This window comes from Zingiber officinale, chromosome 4B (assembly GCF_018446385.1).
Source record: "Zingiber officinale cultivar Zhangliang chromosome 4B, Zo_v1.1, whole genome shotgun sequence".
NCBI lineage: Eukaryota > Viridiplantae > Streptophyta > Magnoliopsida > Zingiberales > Zingiberaceae > Zingiber > Zingiber officinale.
The window spans coordinates 18487635-18507177 of NC_055993.1; the positions used below are offsets into that span (position 1 = coordinate 18487635).

The 19543-nt window shown below is 33.5% G+C and overlaps 1 long non-coding RNA gene across 1 annotated transcript; it reads right to left on the reverse strand.

Moving 5' to 3' along the window:
* Positions 1-12887: 12887 nt before the first annotated feature.
* Positions 12888-13973, reverse strand: LOC121977432. The gene is made up of 3 exons (XR_006110819.1): positions 13579-13973; positions 13221-13464; positions 12888-13030 (listed from the first exon to the last, which is right to left on the reverse strand). It is a non-coding gene; the product is annotated as an uncharacterized LOC121977432 (long non-coding RNA).
* Between the last annotated feature and the right edge of the window lie 5570 nt (positions 13974-19543).

The following is a 19543-nucleotide window of genomic DNA, read 5'->3' on the forward strand; positions in this document are numbered from 1 at the left end:
CTTTCTCCGTAGATCTTCCTCTCCAATTCTTGCAATCACTCTCAGCTGTTCATGCCAGTTCTTAAAGCTTTCTTGGAGCAAAGTGTTGCTGCACTTCCAAGATCAAGAGACATTCCACACAAGAAGAAGAAGCTAGGGTTTGGGTTTCAAGTTGTAAATCTTATAAAATTTTACTTGTATTTGTTTCTCTTTTCTTTCTTCTTGTATTGAGAGTTTGTATAAGGCTTCTCCGCCTTCGGTAGTTAGCAAGAGGAAATGTTTTTATTAGTGGAGTATGTGTTGCGTGTGGATCCTTGGATTAGTCACCTCTTCTTGAGGTGGATACCAAGTATATCCTTGTGTTAGCGTTGTAAGTGTTGCTTTGAGTCCACTCTGCTGTAAATCATCATCACGAAGCAAGACAACGAGCGCGCGACGAGCTATTCAACCCCCCCCCCCTCTAGCACAAATCGACCCTAACACTTCATCCCTCTCTCACCCTTTTTTCTCCCTAAAGCTCTCAAAGTGTCACCTTCCATCCTCACAACCCATTCCATTGAAGTTTCGACCTTCTCATCATCCATAATGTCAAATCTCATCGAAGGAAACAATCGGCCTAGCAAAGGAAAGGAGAAGATGGGTGTTTCAAATAAGGGGAAATCACGCTTCCAAGGTACATCTAACAACTTTGGCATTGTTTTCTCTAGTGATGAACAAATGTATCGTTATGATTCTTTGTCTAAACGTTCCATTTTGAGCACTAAATTTATGGACCAAGAGACCTTAGAAGTGTTAGGATTTAGAGCTGATGTTGATTGGCTACTTGAAAGAATAGGGTGGACTTATTTAATGAATATGAAGTATCCAACTTACCCTAGAATTGTTTTAGAATTTTTAAGCTCAATCACTATTGATATTGTTGAAGGAGGGGGAAAATTGAAATTTTGTTTGTTTAATGATGATTATGAATGGACCCTTAGCGACTTTAATGCATGTTATGATTTACCTAGGGATGGAATATATACAATTCTCCCTGCTTTTGATAATTCAAACATATGGCAACTAATCTCTAGGCAATCTTATTTTAACCCCCATGTTTCCAAGAGTACTAGTATCATTAACCCAATTTTCCGATATGTTCAGTTAATTATGAAAAATATGATATTTAAAAAGAGAGGTAAAGAAGGAATAGTGAGACTTTCAGATTTATATTGTTTATGGGCGATGGTAGAAAATGTGTCAATAAATTCTAGCTATTTCTTTTTAAGGCACTTGGTAACATTAGGGAAGGTCTCTTCTACTGCCCCTATTGTTTTAAGAGGACTACTCATTCATATAGCAATAGTACTAGGATATGACCTTAATGATCTAGAAATGATTGAAGATGTTCATTGATACGATCTAAATTCTTGCTTAGAAGATCATATGATTCGTCGTGAGGAATATGGGTATAGTCTTGTGATAAAAAATAGTTTCTCCCTTCGACTGCCCAACCCGACTTTGACGACGATACGTGTTAGGGAAAATTGGTGTTTGACTTTAGCAAACCAACAATCTAAACTACCTCCCTGCCCCATTCCTAAAGACATACCCTCGATTAGTCAGGATACTCTTCGATTTAATTTCCAAGAGTTTCGTCCTATTATTGATAACCTTCATCTTGATTTAGACCTACATAGTAAAATGTTTACAAGGGGCATATGCATGGCAAACGGCCAATTTAAATGTTTATAAGATTGTTTTAAGAGTGGGAAAGAATTGTGCAAGAAGATGACTGAATTTATGGAAGCTCATAGAAAACGAATGATGTTACATGAGGATTTTAGGGAATATATGAGATTTCTTCAAAGTGATGTCGATGATTTATTTTCATATCATAGATTTGTGAGGAATGAAGTAAAGTGGCTCCTTAAGTCTTTTCCTAAACTTCCAGAATTCCTCGATATACCTCCACATCAAGCATATTGATTTCATCGGGACGATGAAAAGTTTAGGTTTGGGGAGGTGTTTGTGTTTACATAACCTGAGTCGAGTCTTTTTCATTTTCTTTTCTTTTATTTCTACAACTTTAGTTTATTTTACTTGCATTTTACTTACTTGCATTTTAGTTTGTTTGGATTGTTTTCTTTTCAAGTTTCATGTTGCATCTCTTTTCTTATTTACAGTTTTTCCAGTTTGTTTGTTTTGCAAAATAAAAATAATCTGAGACATCTCGAGAGCATCTGACCTTCCATTTTTTTTCTGCTGACTTGTTCGATAGTAAAATAATTAGCACATTTATTTCTTAATTCATGTTGTTGTAGAGATAGTGTTAGTATGTTTAGTGTACCTCTTTTCTCTATTTCTAGTAGCATGAAATAAGCTAAATATTGTATGGAGATAAGTATGAGTTTTATCCTATCTCCGTAACCCTAGGCGGAAAGTCTTGGTAGGTCGAGGGCTTCGGGCAAAAGTCCTAGAGTCGAAGACTCTAGATGGAAAGTCCTGGTGTTGCGAACCAGGTGAAAGACTGGGCAAGTCATGGAGCGGGCGTCCAGCGGAAAGTCCTGGAGTCTCGGGCGCTGAGCAAAAGTCTAGTTGGTCTGGAGGATCAACTGGCAACAGGTAAACCCTCCTGAGTGGAGTAGGTGAGGACACGTTCTCTGGTGAGAGAACAGTAAGCGTCGGTTCGACCTAGGGTTTCCGAACGAAAATCCGAAGTGAGAACCGGACAGTCCAAAGACTGTAAATATGCTATTTATCATGTCTATATTGTGTTAACTTTGTTTTGCAAGGTATGGTTAATTTCTTGGACTAATGTATTTTGCAGGAAGTGAATTGGACGTGTTTACCTCGGGTGACCTGGAGAAGCAACCTCGTAGCAAGGCACGAGGGCGCCCTGGACACTGGCGCGAGGGCACCCTCATGGAGCTTGAGGGTGCCCTGGACCTGGCGTGAGGGCACCCTCCATGAGCTTAGAGGTGCCCTCAAGTGGATAGAAAGTGACTTGGTCGAAGCTCACCATGCTGTGGATTTGGCGTGGATGAGGGTGCTCTCCATGGTGTTGGAGGCGCCCTCCACGAGCCTTATAAGGTAGTCACGAGCAACAGCTTGGAACAACAACGAAAACGTGATTCATCTTCTGTGCACTGCTCAAGGAACCATTCGATAAAGCTGTAACAAGACACCGACGACCTGAAGCTTCAAATTTCCGATTCTTAAGTTGTTGGTATATATTTTTACTGTACTTAATTGTTGTACTCTAAACTGTAATTTTGCGAACATATAGTGATTGCCCAAAGTAAACGCTCAACAAGCGTAGGCCTTGGAGTAGGAGTCATCCCAGGCTCCGAACCAAGTAAAAAAGCTTAGTGTTTGTGTGTTTGCATTATTATTTACTTTTTCGCTGTGTTTTACTCTTAATCTTTCGAAATATAAGTGAAAGCTACGAGCGTTATTCATCTCCCCTCCCCTCTAGTGCTTTCGATCAAATAATTTTTTGCTATAAAAATAAAATAAAAGGTATAAATAAACTTTAACATAAAGGAAAAGTAGAGACTTGGAAACCATACCAAGGCATGATCGGGTTCTAAGGGAAGATATAGACGGAGAGATGCAAAAGGCAGCGAGAAAAAGAAGAAGAGGAAGAAGATTTTGGGATAAGAAGGAAACTACAGAAGTCTCGTTTATATAGGCCTTGATCGGTCGGCCGATAAAAGGTTTGGTCGACCAATCCCTTAAAAACGTCGAGTTATCGACCAATCAGAAGAAGATGGTTGATTTTTGGTTAACCAAACCAGATTTTCGGTCGACTAAAAAATTGATCATACGTACACTTTTAGCACATTAGATAAGGTTGAATTAAAGGTTTCGATCGATTGAACCAAGTATTCGGTGGACCAAATAATTGAAGATAGATTCAATTTCAGTGATGAACTTATGTTTTCGGTCAACCGAATCGGGTATTCGATCGACTGAACCATTTTTTTAAAAAAATTAAGTTTTAAATTAAGTTCTGATTAAGTTTTACTTAAGTTTTAAAATTAAGTTTCTAGATAAATTTTAAATTAAGTTTTTAAATAACTTTTAAAATTAAGTTTTAAATTAAATTTATAATTAAGTTTTAAATTTAATTTAATTTAATTTTAGCTTAATTTTAATTTTAATGTTAATGTTAATTTAGTTAAGTTTAGTTTAATTTTAATTTAGTTTAGTTTTAGTTTAAGTTTTAATTTTAATTTAGTTTAATTTTAAATAAGTTTTAATTTAATTAAATTATAATTTAATTAAGTTTAGTTTAATTTTAATTTAGTTTAATTTTAGTTTAAGTTTAATTTTAATTTAGTTTAATTTAATTTAATTTTTTGTTTTAATTTAGTTTAATTTAATTTAATTTTAATTTAGTTTAAGTTTAATCTTAATTTAGTTTAATTTTAATTAAGTTTTAATTTAATTAAGGAAAGGTTATTCAACCTATCTTATATTTAAACTTAGTTTTGGGTTAATTAAGCAAATTTCCTAAGGATAAGTTTTCAGTCAGTGGCAAAACATATGACCTTCTTGTGTATCAACGGTGGGTCACCTTGTGAATACTTTCAAAAATAGTCCTTCCCAAAAAACTTAATACTAGATTTTGGTCTAACTAACTCATGTTTGACTAGGTAGTTTCGGCCAGATCCACTAAGTCTACTGCACCAAGTAGAATACACAAGATTCAACCTAGGCATACCTTCAACAGAGTTTTCTTGGCGTACTATCATCTCAATCCAGTCCGATGCTATGTTATTAGAGTTTGGTAAACCTTTTTAACTAACTATTATAAGCTAAGTAGAAAAATAAGTCTAATCCTAAGCATGCATAGTCGATTAATCAAGTAGGTTTAACAGTTTTTCTATTTCCTCCCCCTAAGTCATTGCTTAGATATGGTATATTTAAGTAGTGAATTTGACTCTTAGAGTGTGTTTGGTTTAAGTTATCATGTATAACCTTAGTTATATGATTATCAAGTAATCACATAATTAAGATTTTGGATAATAAAATATAACCAAATATTATTTGGTTCAACCTAAGTTATGCAACAAAAACTTGTTTGTTTGAAGATTTTAATGAATAACCTAGTTTAATATTTTACTGTATTACCCTCAATAACAAAATCAACCATATATATTATTATTATTATTTAAACTCTATGTTTTTCTTTTTTTTAAATTTTTTTACTTTTTTCCCATGTTTTCCTATATTTGCATGTGTTTTTTTATTTTTTACATTTTTTTTTGTTTTTTTGTTTTTTTATTTTTTTACGTTTTTTAATTATTATTATTTTCGTTTTTATTATTATTTTTTTTTTTTAAATTTTTAATTTTTTTTTTTAAGTTTTTTTATTTTTTACATTTTTAATATTTTTATTATTTTACTTTTTCCTATTTTTTTAGTTTTTTTCATTTTTTTTTAAGTTTTTTTTTTTTACATTTTTCTATTTTTAAAATTTTTTTACGTTTTCTCTATTTTGTATTTTTCCTTTTTTTCTATTTTTTCCTTTTTTTTCTAATTTTTTTTTATTTTTAACATTGTTTCGATTTTTAAAATTTTTTTATGTTTTTCTTATTTTTCCTATTTTTTTTATTTTTAACATTATTTCAATTTTTAAATATTTTTTATGTTTTTCTATTTTTTTATTTTTTCTATTTTTTTATTTTTTATTTTTTAAATTTTTTATTTTTTTTATGTTTTTTATTTTTTTAATATTTTTTTTTTAATATTTTTTACATTTTTTACCTTGTTTCTACTTTTTTTATTTTTTAATGTTTTTTATTTTTTATTTTTTATTTTTTTTGTTTTTTTATTTTTTTACGCTTTTATTATTATTATTTTTTTTTTACGTTTTCCTTTGTTTTTATTATTTTTTTACATTTTTATCTTGTTAGAGGGTATTTTTGGTAAAAAAAATTCATTAACCCCAGAATCAGGAAAAACCTCAGTTTTATGAGGTTTTTCGATTTCAGGTTGTATGTCCCTTTCGCTGCCATGTCGGGCATGGAATATTACTCGGGAATCATCGATTACCTAAACGAAACAATATTTTCGTTAATAACCTTGGATGGATAACCAATGTTATCAAGGATAACCTTCAACCAAATGCACCCTTATGGATCAAATATTGGTTTGGTTAAGAATTTTTTAGGAACTCATTCTTGGACTTGATTTCTAATATTTTGATGAATTAAAGATAGATATGGTTTGTTGGTTTTGTTTAGGTTATAGTCAAGTCCTGATTTATTGTACACGGCTCATTGCAATCCAAATATCATATTTAGACACTTGGATCCCAGTTTGAACTTTTCCAGCATTTTCTTAAGTCGTTCGACTTGACCTTTCAAGTCAGAATTTTCTTCCTCAAGTTTTGTAACTTGAGTTGAAGTTCCGACTTAAAATTAATTAATCGAGTTATTCAAGTTAACTTGCTCCTTAAGGTTGTCAATTTCCTTAAGTATTAAGTTATTTTGATTTTCAGATTTTGTCAATTTTTTAAACAAACATTTAACTATTTTAAGTAAGTTTGACTTGAATAAAAGGTTACCATATCAGGACCTTCGGAAACGGATACGGATCCGTGGCTTCTCTCGAACTCGGTATCGATTTCGGACTCGTACTCTTCCTCAGACTCGGAATATTCATTTCTTGCCATAAGGCCAAGATGGCTCGACTGCTTCGATTCTTCTGCATCGGATTCCTTGGAAGATGATTCGTCCCACGTCGCTTGGAGCGTCTTCTTCCTTCTTGTTGATTTTGGTCTTTCATCCTTCCAGTTTGGGTATTCATGTTTGAAATGCCCCTTCTTGTTGCATCCATAACAAATCATCTCTGATTTATTTTGCATCTAGTTGATTAGTGTCTTCTTGATACTCCATTTTAACTTTCTCCTTGTTAATAGTTTTCAGACCATGTTGGCCAGCTCTTCTTCATTGGTTGAATCTGAATCAGACTCACTTTCTAGTTCATTCTTGATTCTGGTCTTAGTTTCTTTACTTGATCCTGCATACAAGGCAATTCCTTTCTTGACTTGACCTAGGTTAGATTGTTCATGTAATTCTAATTCGCAAAAAAGTTCATCTAATTTAAGAATAGAAAGATCCCTTGAAACTTTGTATGCATCTACTATTGATGCCTACAAAGTATTTCTTGGGAAAGAATTTAGTGCATACCTTATTGTATCATAATTTTCTAGGTTATGTCCGATAAGATGTAGGTCATTGAGGATGTATTTTAGTCGAGTGTGCAGTTACGTGGTCGTCTCTTCTGAAAGCATTTTAATATTAAATAAATTATTTAAAAGTAGATCTCTCTTATTTACCTTAGATTCATCAATTCCTTTGTTTAGCTTTACCAGACGATCTCACAGTTCTTTTACATTTTCATAAGGCCCGACTCGGTTTAGTTCCTCCATGGTTAGCTTGTTTGGATGTTGTTGATTGCCTTGTAATTTAGTTATACCTTCTTGATCATTGGAGGAGTCCAGCCTTCTAGTTCTATTAACTTTTCATCTACCATCAAAGGAGTATATCCTTTGAGTATGGTGAATCAAAGTTCGATGTTGGACTTGAGGTAGCACTCTATTCTGTTCTTCCAGTAGCTAAAGTTCTCCCCTTTGAACAATAGAGGGCAGCCGGTGTTGTACCCTTCTTGGTAGGAATTTGACATTCTTGTAATCAAAGAAAAAGAAGAAGAATATTTCTAAGACCTCATCTTGGGATTAGTAGTATGGTATAAAGAAATAATCTCTTTTAAGGAAAAAAGAAAAAGTTTTAAAATTTTCTAGAAAAATAGTTAAGTAACTCAGAGCTATCAGGCTCTGATACCAATTGAAGAATCAAAAGATATGATAGACGGAGGGTGAATATCGTATGTTAAAAAACTTTTTCTTTTGAAGCATTGAAACAAGAGTAGTGCAGCGGAAAATAAAGAACTCATTTTGGTTTCTTGGTTCAGAGCCTAGGTCGACACTTACTCTAAGACCTGCAATCTCTTGATCACACCATTGGACAATCTACTAAAACTCTTCTGTCCAAAACCTTCAGAAAGAACCAATTCGTGCAGATGAAAAGTATAAGATAATAGCAACCTACTATCTTATTTGAATTTAAGTATAATGCAAGTTAAATTAAAGTATACTGAAAAAGAATATAGATGAAGATCATTGGCGCCTTGTCGGAGTAGTAGCTTGCTTGAAGATGTGTTGTAGAGCAGTAGAACGAACAGAGCCTTTGCACAGAGGTGAACAGGAAACTTTATTATTGCCTCGGACCTCGAGCTCCCCTTTATAAGCATGGTTCGATCGATCGAAAAGTCGTTCGGTCAACTGATACTTTTGATCGGTCGATCTCCCTATCAGTTGACTGAACACGCTCCTTTCCTTCTTTGCTGAGATATGATCTTCACGTCATTAAGAACATTAATTGTTCGATCGACTGATAACCTTGTTCGGTCGACCAAACAATGTAGTTTCCTTGTTCATCGAGATATGTCATTAAGTCTTCATTAATGCAATGATTGTTCGGTCGACCGATCCCTAGGTTCAGTCAACCGATTAGTCTTGCTTCTATTTTTACTTTGGCTCAATCAGATCTATTCTGTACTAACCTAGTTCGATCAACCGATCCATGGGTTCAGTCAACTGATCCCTTCGGTTCCTGTAAAATAGCGTTAGAACAAATATTCCTCAAAACAAGGTTAGCACGGTTATTGATGTGCGTAGATTATATACACTTTTATGCATGTTTTGACGCACATCTACTTGTATTTCATTAGCATAATCTATGTTTATTGCACCCTATTTCATTGTAATGTCATACTTCCATTATATTTTGTTCGGAGATCTACTCTTTGCTTGTTTTGATTGATAGGACGTGATTTAGAGCAAAAACGGAGCTTAAATGAAGTCTAGAGCTTCCAGAGTGTCACGGGCATGCAAAAATTAAGTTCTTCCAAGTTCTGGCCGTGTGAAGACCACATGGGCATGTCAAGGCCGTGTAGGGGTCATGTTGGGGCCGTGTGAACCTCACACGGCCGTGTGAAGGCCGTGTGAGATTTCCTGCACAGCAAACCAAAAGTAAAATGGCCATAACTTTGTATTCGGTTGGAGTTTTGGGCTGTTATTTATACCAATTTGTAGATAACTTCAAGATCTACAACATTGATGAAGACTTCAACCAGAGAAAACCCCATCTTGATGGTGTAAAAGATGCTTAAATGAGGCATTGCAATTTAGACACTACAAAAGAACACTAATTTAGGGACAAAATTTTGGAACAAAAATAATTCGTCCCAAAATTGGGATAAATTTCGCGACAAAAATAAATATTGACCCAAATTTCCAACGAAATTTGCAACAAAAATATTTCGTTTCAAGTTGGCAACAGAAAAATATTTCGTTGCTAAATTCGTCCCCAAATCTGGGACGAATAACAGATTCGTCACAAATTTAGGGACGAATCCAAGATTCGTCCCAAATTTAGGGTCAAATCCTGGATTCGTCCCCAAATCTGGGACGAATCCTGGATTCGACCCAAAATTGAAAATATTTTTAAAAAAAAAAAGGAAAAAAACACGGAGGGCTTATATATTGACCTAGAGACATCGAAATTTTATGAAATAAATTTTTATGGATTCATATTATTGTTTTGATCGTAAATATACCATCATCCATAATTTCTAAATAATATTTTGAGTGATTCAAATTTTTAAATAAAATTAGGTCAAATTAGGATAAAAAATTCAAACAATCAATATATTTGGTCAAAAATATTTATAAATATATATTTACAATCAGACAATGATATGAACGCATAGAGACTTGTTTCATAAAATTCTGATGTCTCTATGTCGATATGTAAGCTTTACGATTTTTCTTCTTTTTTTAAAACTTTTGGGACGAATCCTGGATTCGTTCCAGAATTGGGAATATTAAAAAAAAAAGGAAAAAAAACACGGAGGGCTTATATATTGACCTAGAGACATCGGAATTTTATGAAATAAATTTCTATGGATTCATATTATTGTCCTGATCATAAATATACCATCATCCATAATTTTTAATAAATATTTTGAGAGATTCAATTTTTTAAATCAAATTAGGTCAAATTAGGATAAAAAAATTCAAACAATCAATATATTTGGCCAAAAATATTTATAAATATATATTTACGATCAGGACAATGATATGAACGCATAGAAACTCATTTCATAAAATTATAATGTCTCTAGGTCGATATGTAAGCTTTAAGATTTTTCTTCTTTTTTTTTAAACTTTTGGGACGAATCCTGGATTCGTCCCAAAATTTGGAACGAATCCAGGATTCGTCCCCAAATCTAGGACGAATCTAGGATTCGTCTCAGAATTGAGAATATTAAAAATAAAAGAAAAAAAACACGAAGAGCTTATATATTAACTTAGAGACATCGGAATTTCATGAAATATATTTCTATGGATTTGTATTATTGTCCTGATCGTAAATATACCATCACCCATAATTTTTAATTAATATTTTGATAGATTCAATTTTTTAAATCAAATTAGGTCAAAATAGGATAAAAAAATTGAAACAATCAATATATTTGGTCAAAAATATTTATAAATATATATTTAAGATCAGGACAATGATACGAACGCATAAAAACTTGTTTAATAAAATTATGATATCTATAGGTAGATGTTTTTAAAAACATATATAGTTTACGACTAACTTAAAAGTTATTATGCAACGCATGTTAGAAGATAAGTGACGGAAACCTTAAATTTGAACCTAGAGATATCGGAATTTCATGAAATAAATTTCTATGTATTCGTATTATTATCCTGATCGTAAATATACCATCATCCATAATTTTTAATTAATAATTTGAGAGATTCAATTTTTTAAATCAAATTAGGATAAAAAATTTCAACAATCAATATATTTGGTCAAAAATATTTATAAATATATATTTACGATCAGGACAATGATACGAACGCATAGAAACTTGTTTCATGAAATTCCGATGTCTCTAGGTCGATATGTAAGCCTTACGATTTTTATTCTTTTTTTTTTAACTTTTGGGACGAATCCAGGATTCGTCCCCAAATCTGGGACGAATCCAGGATTCGTCCCAGAATTGAGAATATCAAAAATAAAAGAAAAAAACACGGAGGGCTTATATATTGACCTAGAGACATCGGAATTTCATGAAATAAATTTCTATGGATTCGTATTGTTGTCTTGATCGTAAATATACCATCATCCATAATTGTTAATTAATACTTTAAGAGATTTAAATTTTTAAATCAAATTAGGTCAAATTAGGATAAAAAATTTAAACAATCAATATATTTGGTCAAAAATATTTATAAATATATAATTACGATTAGGACAATGATACAAACGTATAGAAACTTGTTTCATGAAATTCCGATGTCTCTAGGTCGATATGTAAGCCTTACGATTTTTTTTCTTTTTTTTTAAATTTTGGGACGAATCCTGGATTCCTCCCAGAATTGAGAATATTAAAAAAAAAGAAAAACAAACACGGAGGGCTTATATATTGATCTAGAGACATTGGAATTTCATGAAATAAATTTGTCACGCCCCAGAGGAGTCCCTGTCCGAGAAAATTTCGGCAGCATCTCCCCTGTACGGTGGACAATCTGAAACTTTTCTACATCTCACAAATACCTCAGCCACAGGCGGCTGGAATAACAACAACAAAATAAAACATCACCACGCAGTTATATATAATCTATTCAGCCTCTGGCTGTCACAACCACGCAGTTAAGATAATTAAACAGACAAAATAATACTCTGACTCGAAATCCACCCTACTCCACTACACTCGTAAAGCTCAAATCCGACGAACTCACCTCTTCTGCCCTCCAGGCAGGCATGTAGTAGAATAAAATCCAAAATCCAAATCCATCGCAATAATAAAATCCATACAATATCCATAAGCAGAATAATCCAAAACATAACTAAAACAAAGTCTGATAGCGAAAAGCTAAAATAAAACAACAACTCAAAAACCAACAGAGGAGTAGCACTACGTGCTATAGGGACCAGCGACTGGAACTCCCTCCAAGATCAACCCGAAAATAACAACAATGGAGGCGGGTGAGTCCAACACTCAGCAGTGGCCAAAGTACATAAATATAGAAGAAGCCCAAGAGCAAGGAAGAAGGAAATGCCAGCCGAGCCTATACTGCACTCGAGCGACGTCAGACAAACAACCACCAACCGCACAAGGAGCCAAAAGCGGATGCAGCATGGCCACACCAAGATGCCCGGACGCATGCTGTGCAACATGGTCAACCGCACAGCAAAATGCATCAAGATGCAATGTATGACGCCAATGTGACCTGTCACCAATCACCGACTCACAACAAGCAGGAACCACGGTCTGACAACAGTCATCAGCGAACAGCCCCAAGAGGATACCACCGTGAGTCTCCAACCCTAAATCATAAACGGAGAGCAACTGTATGCTCGGCGGTACACTATGACGGAGGAATCTCGAGCGGTCCGACTGGAACCACAGGAGTGATAATGTCGATCCCTCCTAAGTCACGGCCTACCCATGAACGCCACAACGGAGCACCGAACAGTGATGAAACTCGCAAAGTGCTCGACAATAAAGGAGCAATCAATCACTCAGCATGCAATCATGCGAATGGTGCATGTCACTAAACATGGTAATATACTAAACCAATCTCTGGACATATCATAATGTGCACCAAAGCGAATGAATCATATCAAGGTATCTGATCATATAAGGTATCAAACCTAGGTCCTGACATGGTAAAAATATGGTTATATCACTACCCATGAGCATGTGGAATCAGGTACATATCCATACAAGATGTAAACAAACAATCAATCAATAGGTAGCATGTATTGAGCAGTGATTAACCGAAACAAGTAAGAAACACAATTAATGCATCTTGTTAATTTAATTACTAAGCATATCAAAGACAATAAGTCAAAAGTACCCGCCTCCGATAATAGAAAGTCCAATCCGATAACCGAGATGCTCGTCTCGTGTCAAAATCCTGTACCAATTAATGCGTATATTTTATTCAGCTAAATCCAAAATAAATAGCTAAATAAAAAGCTCTGACACTAAATTAGGGTAAGACCGTAATCCACATCACTATTATCATCCTTTATAGAAATGAAATAACATCAAGGCTCACCCAAATCCGTATACCCGGCTATTGAGTCACTACCGGAGACACTTACCTTGGGGCGATAATGACCGGAACTAGGAGTTGCTGCTGCAGAAATCAACAATGACAGAATTCCTCTATGATCAGCTAACAATTCACACAAAACTTCTCCCGTCGATCCTCAGCCAGGTAGGGCAGCCGCTGAAATTTAGTAGCTGCTAGAAATCCACCCAAATCTTGTCGTCGGAAACCCTAGGTTGGCGATGGCAGCAACTTCCACACAGCCGGAAGCTTCATACAATCTGTGACTTCACGATCTACCCCAAAATCAAAGGTGTCAACGAAAGGTAACAAGAACAAACAACACACTGCTGTCCTCCAACCTAAAATACCTTAAAACAGTACAGAGCAAAAAGAAATCGGGCACATACCCTAGCAAAACCGTGCCGGCAAAGAACCTAGGGCACAGAGGAGAGTCGGCTCTCAGCGGTGTGTGGCGCTGCTTTGCTGAGGACGAACGGCCGGCGTCAGTGGGCAGAGAGGAAGATGATCGGGGTTGTCGCCGGCGGCTAGGGCACCGAGACAGAGAAGAAGTGAGGAGATGGCCGGCGTCAATGGGCAGAAAAGAGGCCAAGAGCGAGGGTGTTCGGCGATGGCTCGTCGGACCAGAGGAGGAATCGAGAAAAGGGCGTCGGCGGCGTTGGGTGGCTAGGGCAGGCGGTCGGGCGGCGGTGCTAGGGCTCCGGCAAGGAATCAGCTGCCGGCGTTCGGGAAGAAGAAATCGCCGGCATCGGGCGCGAGAGAAGAAGAAAGGAACGGATTAGGGCTCGGCACAGTAACGAGGGAAAAAAAATATAAATAAGGAAAAAGAAAAGGAATTAAATATATAAACATTTCCTCACTTAAATGGGGTAGCCTAAACAGGCTTTTCTGGACCCCATTTTTATCCCCGTCAACTCGTCCGTACGAGCTCCGAAAAATTTCCGAAAAATGTCCAAAAATTCCGGAAAATTCCCTTATTAATATTCGTCTATTTCCGGTATTTTACAAAATTTCTATAGATTCGTATTATTATCCTGATCATAAATATACCATCATCCATAATTTTTAATTAATATTTTAAGAGATTTAAATTTTTAAATCAAATTAAGTCAAATTAGGATAAAAAATTCAAACAATCAATATATTTGGTCAAAAATATTTATAAATATATAATTACAATTAAGACAATGATATGAACGCATAAAAATTTGTTTCATAAAATTTCGATGTCTATAGGTCGATATGTAAGCCTTACGATTTTTTTTCTTTTTTTTTAAAATTTTGGGACGAATCGTGGATTCGTCCCAAAATTTGGGACGAATCCAGGATTCGTCCCCAAATCTAGGATGAATCTTGGATTCGTCCCAAAATTGAGAATATTAAAAAAAAGAAAAAAAACACGGAGGGCTTATATATTGACCTAGAGACATCGGAATTTCATGAAATAAATTTCTATGGATTCGTATTGTTGTCCTTATCGTAAATATACCATCATCTATAATTTTTTATTAATATTTTGAGAGATTCAATTTTTTAAATCAAATTAGGTCAAATTAGGATAAAAAATTCAAAAAATCAATATATTTGGTCAAAAATATTTATAAATATATATTTACGATCAGGACAATGATGTGAACGCATAAAAACTTGTTTCATGAAATTCCGATGTCTATAGGTCGATATGTAAGCCTTACGATTTTTTTTTCTTTTTTTAAAAATTTTGGGACAAATCCAGGATTCGTCCCTAAATCTGGGACGAATCCTGGATTCGTCCCAGAATTGAGAATATTAAAAAAAAAAACATGGAGGGCTTATATATTGACCAAGAGACATCGGAATTTCATGAAATAAATTTCTATGGATTCGTATTATTGTCCTGATCATAAATATACCATCATCCATAATTTTTAATTAATATTTTGAGAGATTCAATTTTTTAAATCAAATTAGGATAAAAAATTCAAAAAATCAATATATTTGGTCAAAAATATTTATAAATATATATTTACGATCAGGACAATGATATGAACGCAGAGAAACTTGTTTCATGAAATTCTGATGTCTCTAGGTCAATATGTAAGCTTTACAATTTTTCTTCTTTTTTTTAAACTTTTGGGACGAATCCTGGATTCGGATTCGTCCCCGAATCTGGGACGAATCCTGGAGTCGTCCCAGAGTTGAGAATATTAAAAGAAAAAGAAAAAAAAATATGGAGGGCTTATATATTGACCTAGAGACATCGAAATTTCATAAAATAAATTTCTATGGATTTGTATTATTGTCTTGATCATAAATATACCATCATCCATAATTTTTAATTAATATTTTGAGAGATTCATTTTTTTGAATCAAATTAGGATAAAAAATTCAAACAATTAATATATTTGGTCAAAAATATTTATAAATATATATTTACGATCAGGACAATGATACGAACGCATAGAAATTTGTTTTATAAAATTCTAATGTCTCTAGGTAGATGTTTTTAAAAACATATATAGTTTACGACTAACTTAAAAGTTATTATGCAACGCACGTTAGTAGATAAGTGACGGAAACCTTAAATTTGAACCTAGAGACATCTGAATTTCAAAAAATAAATTTCTATGTATTCGTATTATTGTCCTGATCGTAAATATACCATCATCCATAATTTTTAATTAATAATTTGAGAGGTTCAATTTTTTAAATCAAATTAGGTCAAATTAGAATAAAAAATTTAAACAATCAATATATTTGGTCAAAAATATTTATAAATATATATTTACGATCAGGACAATAATACGAATGCATAGAAACTTGTTTCATGAAATTCCGATGTCTCTAGGTCAATATGTAAGTCTTACAAATTTTTTTCTTTTATTTTAAACTTTTGGGACGAATCCTAGATTCGTCCCAAAATTTGGGACTTGAGAATATTAAAAATAAAAGAAAAAAACACGGAGGGCTTATATATTGACCTAGAGAAATCGGAATTTCATGAAATAAATTTCTATGGATTCGTATTATTGTCCTGATCGTAAAGATATCATCATCCATAATTTTTAATTAATATTTAAAGTGATTTAAATTTTTAAATAAAATTAGGTCAAATTAGGATAAAAAAATTCAAACAATCAATATATTTGGTCAAAAATATTTATAAATATATAATTACGATCAGGACAATGATACGAACACATAGAAACTTGTTTCATGAAATTCCGATGTCTTTAAGTCGATATGTAAGCCTTACGATTTTTTCTTTTTTTTTTAATTTTAGGACGAGTCCTGGATTCGTCCCAGAATTGAGAATATTAAAAAAAAAAAAAAACACGGAGGGCTTATATATTGACCGAGAGACATCGAAATTTCATGAAATAAATTTCTATGGATTCGTATTATTGTCCTGATCATAAATATACCATCATCCATAATTTTTAATTAATATTTTGAGAGATTCAATTTTTAAAATCAAATTAGGTCAAATTAGGATAAAAAATTCAAACAATCAATAAATTTGGTCAAAAATATTTATAAATATATATTTACGATCAGGACAATGATATAAACGCATAGAAACTTGTTTCATGAAATTCTGATGTCTCTAGGTCGATATGTAAGCTTTACGATTTTTCTTATTTTTTTAAAACTTTTGGGACGAATCCTGGATTCATCCTGGATTCGTCCCAAAATTTGGGACGAATCCAGGATTCGTCCCTAAATCTGGAACGAATCCAGGATTCGTCCCAGAATTGAGAATATTAAAAATAAAAGAAAAAAAAAACGAAAGACTTATATATTGACCTAGAGACATCGGAATTTCATGAAATAAATTTCTATGGATTTGTATTATTGTCCTGATCGTAAATATACCATCATCCATAATTTTTAATTAATATTTTGAGAGATTCAATTTTTTAAATCAAATTAGGTCAAATTAAGATAAAAAATTCAAACAATCAATATATTTGGTCAAAAATATTTATAAATATATATATTTACGATCATGACAATGATACGAATGCATAGAAACTTGTTTCATAAAATTCTGATGTCTCTAGGTAGATGTTTTTTAAAACATATATAGTTTACGACTAAATTAAAAGTTGTTATGCAACGGATGTTAGTAGATAAGTGACGGAAACCTTAAATTTGGACCTGGAGACATCAGAATTTTATGAAATAAATTTATATGGATTTGTATTATTGTCCTGATCGTAAATATACCATCATCCATTATTTTTAATTAATATTTTGAGAGATTCAATTTTTTAAATCAAATTATGTCAAATTAGGATAAAAAATTCAAACAATCAATATATTTGATCAAAAATATTTATAAATATATAATTACGATCAAGAGAATGATACGAACGCATAGAAACTTGTTTCATGAAATTCTGATGTCTCTAGGCCGATATGTAAGACTTATGATTTTCCTTTTTAAAAAAAAAAATAAACTTTTGCGACGAATCCTGTATTCGTCCCAGAATTGAGAATATTAAAAATAAAAGAAAAAAACATGGAGGGCTTATATATTGACCTATAGACATCGGAATTTCATGAAATAAATTTCTATGGATTCGTATTATTGTCTTGATCATAAATATACCATCATCCATAATTTTTAATTAATATTTTGAGAGATTCAATTTTTTAAATCAAATTAGGTCAAATTACAGCAAAAAATTCAAACAATCAATATATTTGCTCAAAAATATTTAAAAATATATATTTACGATCAGGAGAATGATATGAACGCATAGAAACTTGTTTCATGAAATTCTGATGTCTCTAGGTAGATGTTTTTTTAAAACATATATAGTTTACGACTAACTTAAAAGTTATTATGCAACGCATGTTAGTAGATAAGTGACGGAAACCTTAAATTTGGACCTAGAGAAATCAGAATTTTATGAAATAAATTTCTATGAATTTGTATTATTGTCCTGATCGTAAATATACCATCATCCATAATTTTTTATTAATATTTTGTGAGATTCAAATGTTTAAATCAAATTAGGTCAAATTTGGATAAAAAATTTTCAAAAATCAATATATTTGGTCAAAAAAATTTATGTGGACATAATTACGATCAGGACAATGATACGAACGCATAGAAACTTATTTTATGAAATTCCGATATCTCTAGGTCCATATGTAAGTCTTTCAATTATTTTTCTTTTTAAAAAAATTTTGGGACGAATCCATCTATTTGTCCCAAATTTTGGGACAAATCCTGAATTCGTCCCCAAATCTGTGACGAATCCAGGATTTGTCCCAAATTCTAGGACGAAATTGGCAACAAAACTTGTTTGATGCAAAAAACCCCTAGATCTAATATGTTTGGCTCTAGTTTCCTTTGTTTCTTTTTGTTTCTGTCCCTTACCCTTCGTCTCTGCCACTGCGACCTTCCCAGATCTGCGCTCATTTCGGCGACAGCTTTGTACTCCGGCGGCGGCGTTGATCTCCGACGGTGGAACCCTGTGTAGGTATGCATCTTCTATCTCGGCCTCTCCCATGCATCTCCCCTTTCCCCTCTATGGCCGCGCGGACGGTGTCACCCGCGGGTGGCTGCCGGTGTTACGCCCCGGAGGAGTCCCTGTCCGAAGAAATTTCGACAACATCTCCTCTGTACGGCGGACAATCTGAAACTTTCTACATATCCACATACCTCAGCCACATGCGGCTGGAATGATAGCAGAAATAAAATACAATACACAGACATTCCACGCAGTTTATATAACAAGTAAACGGAAGAATAATACTCTGACTCGAAATCAACCCTACTCCACTACACTCGTAAAGCTCAAATCCAACAAACTCACCTCTTCTGCCGTCCAGGCAGGCATGGAGTAAAACATATCCAAACCACAACAAAATCCATCAACGATAAGAAATCCATACAAGATCCATAAGTAAAAACAATCCAAAACATAACAAGTTCAAAACATAGTCTAAAAAAGAAGAAAACCAAAAGATCAATAAGTCCTCGTGGTCTGCAGGGGACAAGCAACTGGAACTCTCTCCTGACAGCATCAACCTGGAAAATAACAACAATGGAGGCGGGGTGAGTCCAACACTCAGCAGGTACAACTGATATACAAAGTAGGGAAATAACACCTAGCACTAATCATGCGTACAGCCTCCTGATATAAGAAAGATAAAACACCTGCAAATCAGAGAGAGACTCGACTAACCAGGACCTGGTATAAGGACAAACAATCCGAGTGATATGGAAATCCTGTATGCATGTCAAACATAGGTATCCAAACAATATGCAGCATATAAATGCAGCAAACACAAACACAAGCAATAAATGCATCATGCATATGATGCCAATGATGCGTCCTGATCACCCCTAAGCCAGTC